Source organism: Polistes fuscatus, unplaced genomic scaffold, assembly GCF_010416935.1.
Source record: "Polistes fuscatus isolate 324 unplaced genomic scaffold, CU_Pfus_HIC Scaffold18, whole genome shotgun sequence".
In the NCBI taxonomy this organism is placed as follows: domain Eukaryota; kingdom Metazoa; phylum Arthropoda; class Insecta; order Hymenoptera; family Vespidae; genus Polistes; species Polistes fuscatus.
In genome coordinates, this window is record NW_025113086.1 from 2,956,487 (window position 1) to 2,963,033 (window position 6,547).

A 6,547-nucleotide genomic window follows, 5' to 3' on the forward strand; every position below is an offset into this window, starting at 1 on the left:
ATAAAAAAATTATATAAATAAAATTGAATTTAATGTTAATTAAATCGAAAATTAACAAATAAAAAATCATTCTCGTTTAAATGTTGTACGAAGAATTAATTTTCTTCTTTTTTTATACAATTTTTCTTTATACGTGGATATTAAAAAAAAAAAAAAATAAAAATAAAAATTGATTATAGATAAATAAAATTGAATTTAATGTTAATTAAGTTGAACATTAACAAATAAAAAATTATTCTCGTTTAAATGTTGTACGAAGAATTAATTTTCTTCTTTTTTTTATACAATTTTTCTTTATACGTGGATATTAAAAAAAAAAATAAAAATAAAAATAGAAATTGATAAAATTGATTATAGATAAATGAAATCAAATCTAATTTTAATTAATTTGAAAATTAACAAATAAAAAATCATTCTAGTTTAAATGTTGTACGAAGAAATAATTTTTTTCTGTTTTTTTTTTTCTTTTTTTTTTTCTTAAGACGAATTTTTGTTAAGTGGAATATTGAATATTGCAGGGAAGTAAAATGTGTTATGCATATAATTTATGCGAATAAATTTTGAGCATCGACAGTTCCCTTGGTTTAATAAAAGCAACGTGCTTGAACTATCAGACGACTGGGGTAGACAAGGCCGGCGCTTAGGCTCGTCACGAACTATCCATACACGTAAGTATTATTACACGTGTGTGTGTATGTGTGCGTGCGTGTGTGAGTATAGTTGTCCAATCGCGTCCTCGAATAGATCGCGTTCTTTTACTTCCACCCTTTCGTCAAATCTCAAATACCTTAGTCAGCTTGAAATTATAATGAAATGAAGAGGAGAGAGAGAACCTGATTTATGTTACGTAAGAATCAAATCTAATGTGTTACGTAAATTTACGTAGGATGTTTATTATATCATGTAAAAAAAAAAAAAAAAAATGGAATACGAAGTGAAATTAATTTTTTTTATATAATTCGATATTAAGCGTACAATTATTATCATAATTAATTAAATTATTTTTATTAAATTATTTCGTGGTTTTCTTTTAATATTAATTCAACATACAATTCTCTAATTTGATATAAATAATTTGTTTAAAAAAAGAACAAAACAAACAAACGTAACAATTAAAATTAATTTATTTCGTATTGTATACCTATATACCAAAAATATAAAATAAAATGAAAAAAATTGAATAATATGTATCAATTATCAATCTAATGTGTAACGATTAATATTAAATAAAAAAAAATGAAAAACAAAGAAAAGTAAAGTGTAAGAATAATTCTCCAATGAGAAAATAATTAATCAATACAATACAATACAATCCACGACCATACTAGGTTGAGGTGGGGAGGGGAGGGGGAGAGTAGTGAGGGGAGAACCCTTTCTAAATAATTCAATAAAAAAATAATATAAATTCGATGAAAAATTTATCACGTATCGTAAATTCTACCAACTGAGTGAGAGAGAGAGAGAGAGAGAAGAAATACAAATTAGGCGTACGATAAAATGATGAAAATTAGCATGTTTCATATCTCGCTTAAAAGAAGATTCGAATGAACATGATATCTCGCGATTGTCACTGAATAAAAAGATAAAATTACTTAAATACTTAATTAACTTACATATCATATGTACAACTTGCGTATAAACTTCTTTGAGTGAGTGGGTGGTGTGCTATCGGGTTGGGGGAGGAGTGGAAAAGGGAACAGGGGGGCAGGAGAAAAAAAATATAAAAGAGAGAGAGAGAGAGAGAGAGAGAGAAACGAAGGACGAGGTCGAAAGGTTACGCGAGCGTTTACGTAATCGGTCGAAGCTGCCCGTGTGGACCACGGGACGCCTATGCACGTCGGATGCATCTGCATGCATTTCTTCCAAAGAGAAAGATAGAAAGAAAATCGTTGTTGTATCATCGATTACGTCATCGAGCTTATCTTCAGATTGAAAAAGAGATTAGGGTTTGAGATATTGATAGATTAGGATTCCAACTAAGATTATTCGAAATTGTCTAAACGTTTTATTTGATGAAAATTGAAATGATATTTTTTTTTTTTACTTTTATTTATCGTAAAAAATTGGAAAATAATTTTTAACTTTTTTTCTTATATTGTTGTTGTTGTTGTTGTTTTAAATCATTGTTCTTTTATTTATCGTAATAATGTTATTAAAAAATTCGGAAATAATACAATAGGATATAAAATTTAATTTCTGGACAAAAAATCAATTAAATTCGAAAATAATTTTTAATTTTTCTGTTGTTGTTGTTGTTGTTTTAAATCATTGTTCTTTTATTTATCATAATAATATTATTAAAAAATTCGAAAATAATACAATAGGATATAAAATTTAATTTCTGGACAGAAGATAAAAAATCAATTAAATTCGAAAATAATTTTTAATTTTTCTTTTATATGTTGTTGTTGTTGTTTTAAATCATTGTTCTTAACATTAATATTGTTAAGGATAATATCGTTTGGATTTGAAATAAAACAATGCATTCGTTTGTCAAATCTCGTGTGAGATTTTTTTGTGTTGAGATGAGAGAGTGGGGGAAGACAAATTTTGTAGAATATTTGAAGCATCATTGGTGGAAAAAGTGGGTTTACTTGGGTGCAATCGGTGTTCTCCTGACCCATATAACACGAGAACGAACGAATCAATTTGGTCCAGTGGATATATATCGTTACCAGAGATGCACAACCTACACCATTCTAATATTTAGAACTTACGTTATATTAGTGAATTCAAAATCTGTGCACGCGATGCATTTCCGCGTTGGCGAAACGACCGAGGAAGAAATCTTACGAGGACGTTACGATTTTCATCGAATAAAATCCGAATCGACATTATTTTTCGTTACGTGGAATGCATTTCTTTTTATTTTCTTTTTTTCAATACATTCCAAATATTGCATTATGCATTCTTCTAATCCTCCTTTTCTATCCACTTACACTTAAATTTCTTCTTTATGCAAATTTTTTCTTTAAAAAAAAATAAAAGAAAAAATGAAACAAAACTTACATTTGTTTTATTTTCAAATTAATTTTGCAATCACGTTGAACAATCGTATTAATCGAAAATTTGTCAATGCACATTTGAAATATTATTCCATCAAAGTATTGTTCTATTGTTCATAAAATATTTCACGAAAGGAACGAACATTTATTCTTATATTACGTACACGAAAGGAGAATCAATTTTGTATTTTCTTGTTTAAATTACCCGTTCGCTCGATGTTACGTACGCGTAAAAATGCAATGATGCATTATTTTACTTTACAATTTCTGCGAAATACAACATTTCGAAGAAATAAGGGAAAATATTTATCATCGTCGTTGTCTCGTCGTGTAATAAAAAAGACAAAATACATACATGCAAAACAATAAACTTAATGAAACAAAATATTACAAGAAAATATTACAAGAAAATATTACAAATTTATATGCACTATCTAAGTAAATGCACTTTTGGTGCATACGTAATATTGCATTATGCATTCTTCTTTTCTATTCTCTTTCAATATATCATCTTTTTACATTAACAAAAACAAAAAAAAAAAGCATAAAGAAGGGGAAGAAAAATAGGGGTGGAGGAAGAAGGGAGGGAGTGGGGGTGGTTAAAAAAAATTTTGCAATGTACGAATGAACGAATGAACGAATAAATTGTAAATGCAAATAATAAAATGGAAAAAAATTTGGAAAGAAAATAATGATATCACAAAGTTAAGTTAATAAAAAATATCACAAAGTTAAGTTAATAAAAAATATCACAAAGTTAAGTTAATAAAAAATATCACAAAGTTAAGTTAATAAAAAATATCACAAATTTCATTGTTAATAATATAAATCAACGAATATTTATGTACAATAATAATTAAAGATTATTCTTTTCGTTGTTGAAAGAAAAAAAAAATAGAAATAAAAATAGAAATAGAAATAGAAATAAAAAAGGAATAAAAAAATAAAGGGTGATCTCGTGTTTTACGTAGAAGAATGAGTGTAAAATGAGTAAGAGGTATGGAAAAAGAAGAAGAAGAAGAAGAAGAAGAGGTTGTTGTAGGTAGAAATGTTTCAACGATCGATACGACGAACCAGTCGGTATCAAGGAAGATGGAAGCACACGCGCACAAAACCTTCAATACCAATCTAAACCCCGACGTTTCTTAACGTTTGCAAATAAAATAGAATAATCGTAGGATCAAAATTAAACAAACGCATTGTATCGAAGAAAATAACAAATACATCATAAATAATAAACAATTTTTTCTTGTTTCATTTCCTATTATTTTTCATCCTAATTTTAAAACAATAATCGAATTGTTTTAAACAATTTCTAATAATCCAACCTCCTCCTCCTCCTCCTCCTCCTTAAAATTTCTCAGTTAAATTAAACAATTGTTCAAAAGAGAAATAAATAAAAAATAAATGAGAAATGATAAATCCTATTGAAAAAGTAATTTCTAAAATAATTTCAATCGATTACAAAATTCGGAGATTAAAAATCCGGTTAAATCCTGTACGAGCAAACAACCCCCCCACCCACCCTCAATCCAACCCCTCTCCTTCTGCACGCGATAGAAAAGAAAAGAAAAGACAAAAAAAATAGAAAGAAATAGAATTGAATAGAAAGCAACGAGTTCAGATAGGAAGGGGGGAGGGAAGCAGAAGAAGAAGAAGAAGAAGAAGGGGAATAGAAAGAATAGGTAAAAAAAATAAAAAAAGTAAAAAATAAAAAATGCTTAAAGTACGTATATAATTAGTTGGACCAATCGTAGTGTTTCTTGGTCGTACAATCGAAAGTGTACGAATGTATGTGTGTGAATGAAAGAAAAAGAAAGAAAAGGAAGAAGAAGAAGAAGAAGAAAAATAAGAAGAAAAATAAGAAGAAGAAGAAGAGGAAGAAGAGGAAGAAGAAAGAAGTAATAAGAAAAAGATAGTAGTAGTATATATATATATATATATATGAAAGTATATATGAAAGTATGATAGTGTGTGAGAGAATACATGAAAGTAAAGATAGAAAGAGAAAGATAGGGTTCCTAGGTTGAATATGGTTGGTGAAGAAGGAAAAGCATCGGTGTGCTGTTCTGCCGACCGGCTCTCCCTCGCAGAAAGAGAGAAAGAGAGAGAAAGAGAGAGAAAGAGAGAGAAAGAGAGAGAAAGAGAGAAAGAGAGCGAGAGAGAGAGAGAGAGAGAGAAATGTTTCGCGCACGAGCATCACTGTCGAAGCACAAGAGCAACTGACTAACACACACACATACACACAGACATATACATACATAAACCCACTAACGTACGTGATGGTTCCCCCTCAAGGCTCAGTCCAATATCGTCGTTCGTCGAGCTCACACATTTTACCTCGAACTAACGTCAAGGTACACCTTAATCGTTAGTGATCTAATACAATTGATTATTGTGATTTTTTATTATTTTTTTCGCTCTTATATATACCACTACTACCACTCTTATATATACCACCCCCTCCTACCGACTGTTCACGTTCTTTGATTAGAATTTGAAAAGAGAGAGAAGAAGAAGAAGAAGGAAGGTGAAGAAGAAGAAGAAGAAGAAGAAGAAGAAGAAGAAGATTAATTTTGAACAAAATTGAGAGAGAGGGATGATCTGTTTTTGAAGAGTCAACGGGGGTTGATTAAATAATCGTAAATCGTATAACAAAGGGTTGGTGTTAAACAGTATACATGGGTTCTACGTTCGTGCGAATTACAGCACGCTATCAAATTGACGATTGTTCGCATCGCAATTTAAAAAGTATCAAGTTTAAGTAACTCGAATATATATTATACACACAGAAAGAGAGAAAGAGAGAGAAAGAGAGAGAGAGAAAGAGAGATAAGGAAGGATAAATAACGTGTGGTATTAATGAATGAATAATGAATGAGAGGACCTGAGTTGATACGTTTGATACGATCAAGTATAAGAAAGAGAGAGAGAGAGAGAGAGAGAGACAGAAATATTAAGATTGATTTAATACCTCAACGAAGTATTTCGAAAGAAAGAGAAGAAAGAAAATAGAAAGAAAATAGAAAGATTTGTTGTTGATTTATTTTCTAAATCTCATCTTTGTCTTATTCCTCCTGTTTCTATCCACGACACGCGCTATTATTTCTCTCTCTCTTCTGTGTATACGTGTGTGTATTATTATTTGTGTGTGCGTGACGAATTAATCGATATATTTGACACCCCCCCGTAACAACTCTCTTTATTTTTCTCATTCACGTTTCAACGATCAAATCTAAAATTCGAAGAATTTTCTTTTTTTCGAAGTGTTGTAATTTTTCAGAGAAGAATATACAAATCGTACGAATAATTGTGATATTATTTTTCATGACAATTTTTTGTCGTTGAGAAGAAGTACGGAATAATTATTGACAAATTCGTTTGAAATTAATTAAAATTAGAATTTTTGTTCATCGTACACACCCTTTTTTTCTATTTGCATTTTTGTTCTCGTTTTTCTTTCTTTTTTTTTTTTTCACAGTGATACGTACTATTTTCTCTTCCTATTTTTCAACAAAGAAGTTGTACGATTTCATCGTAGT

At 29.4% G+C, this 6,547-nt stretch overlaps 1 long non-coding RNA gene across 2 annotated transcripts; it reads left to right on the top strand.

The window, feature by feature from the left end:
• The first annotated feature begins 5,180 nt into the window (after window positions 1-5,180).
• LOC122515478 lies at window positions 5,181-5,546 on the top strand. 2 transcript variants are annotated; one of them, XR_006303281.1, is made up of 2 exons: window positions 5,181-5,375; window positions 5,500-5,546. It is a non-coding gene; the product is annotated as an uncharacterized LOC122515478 (long non-coding RNA). The 2 variants fall into 2 exon arrangements; XR_006303280.1 differs by having other exon boundaries at window positions 5,181-5,362.
• The last annotated feature ends 1,001 nt before the right edge of the window (window positions 5,547-6,547 follow it).